This window comes from Cucurbita moschata, unplaced genomic scaffold (genome assembly GCF_002738365.1).
Source record: "Cucurbita moschata cultivar Rifu unplaced genomic scaffold, Cmos_1.0 Cmo_Scf00002, whole genome shotgun sequence".
Taxonomy (NCBI): domain Eukaryota; kingdom Viridiplantae; phylum Streptophyta; class Magnoliopsida; order Cucurbitales; family Cucurbitaceae; genus Cucurbita; species Cucurbita moschata.
In genome coordinates, this window is record NW_019268518.1 from 3,251,637 (window position 1) to 3,253,309 (window position 1,673).

The 1,673-nt window shown below is 35.1% G+C and overlaps 1 protein-coding gene across 1 annotated transcript in view; it reads left to right on the forward strand.

Moving 5' to 3' along the window:
• Positions 1 to 1,673, forward strand: part of LOC111455272 (transcription factor TFIIIB component B''-like) — a 12,050-nt gene that overhangs the window by 927 nt on the left and 9,450 nt on the right. The gene's annotated exons all lie outside the window — the stretch shown is intronic.

A 1,673-nucleotide genomic window follows, 5' to 3' on the forward strand; every position in this document is an offset into this window, starting at 1 on the left:
AAAAAAAAAAAAAAAAAAAAAAAAAAAAAAAAAAAAAAAAAAAAAAAAAAAAAAAAAAAGGAAGAAGAGAAAAATGTGTAAAGCACTCTCAGTAGAGGCAGTAAAGTGTACTCTTTCACAAAAGAAACTGCTTGAGGAAGAGTTTTCTGAAAATCATCTGCTGTTCCCTTCTTTACATAAAGCTCAAAGAAGAGCTCTGTAAGAATTCAACCATAAAATTTTAGTTTTCTCTTTAACTAACAGCCTGAGAGAAATTCAGAAAGACCATCAACTAAAGTTTAGGAGCACCAAGCCAAATTGAAAGTATTCAGGACGAAACACCAACCCTTACAAGCAAAAGAACAATGAGGGAAAAGGTTGCTGCTGGATTGAGAACTTTGGTTGCAAAGGAGGCACATATTTGGGAAAGGTCCATATGAGGATGTCTTCGTTGCAATCTGTCTAAGGTATTTAAGCAGTTATGGACTACTGACGAGATGTAAAAATTAACCTTAGACTACTTGGCTTAGTGTTCGTAGCAAACTCTGAAAAGACATTCTTTTCTTGCAATTGAATTAAAAGGAACTATTCTCAGATTTTGCATATTTTTTTCCAGGGGCTGTATTTAAGCTTCTTGCTGTTATTAAGAAACCCTCTACCCTTTAGTTTTAGCAAACTTTGCTTTCAATAACCTTTCTCCAAAGGGCACCTTTAAAATGCACGTACCTCCACAACCATTCAGACAAAGGGCTGAATTCTTCCTTCTCAGATCACCTATCCCTAGACCACCACACAACAAAGGATCCGTAACCTTTCTCCAGCCAACCAAGTGGCTTCCTCCTTCCTCATTGACCCCTTCCCGAAGGTAATTCCTAATAATCTGTTCCTGATTTTGTCCATTACTGGGTCCCAAAAGGAAATATTATTGGGATTATCTCCAATAGGCATTCCAAGGTAAGAGATGAGCAAAAGTCCTTCCCAGCTTTCTAGGAGTAAAGTTTCTTTACTAGTTTCGTCTATTGACATTCAGCCCAATGAAGGTTGTTTCTCCATATTGATAGTGAGACAGATGCCTTTGCAAAAATATTTAAAAATAGCTGCAAGCTTTCGGATCGTACTTACTTAAAAGAAGCATGTCATCAACATATTGAATATGGGTAATGATGCCTCTTCTTCCCTCCCTTTAAATCCTTCAATTATGTCCTTTCTTTGCAAATTTCCACAAATTGACTAAAATCAAGATTAAATATGAAGAATATATTGCTAGATAGAGGAAGATGAATTATCTAGATGAGGAAAATGAGAATGTGGATTCTTGACATCAACAGAAATCGAATGGTGAAGCATTGAAACATGGCATGGGCTGTTCCTTAAGATTTATAAATTTGTAGATTCAGTTCGTCTCCCTTTTTTTTAGAAACAATATCTAAAACCATAATTAATGTTCAAATACAATTCAATGAGACTCTACATTTGTGGTTTGATGTCATGTGCAATGGCCAGAGGGTTACTAAACTGCAGCTTCTCAAAGTTGGACTCATTTTGAGGATCTCTTCGTGTTCTCTATCCAGTCCTTTTAAGTTCTTAATCTTTGAGAATTGTAACAACTTCTACCTAGAAACTTGCTTCTGATGTATCATTTTTAACTAACAGCCTTAATAATCTTCAACTACAAAAAAAAAAAAAAAAAAAAG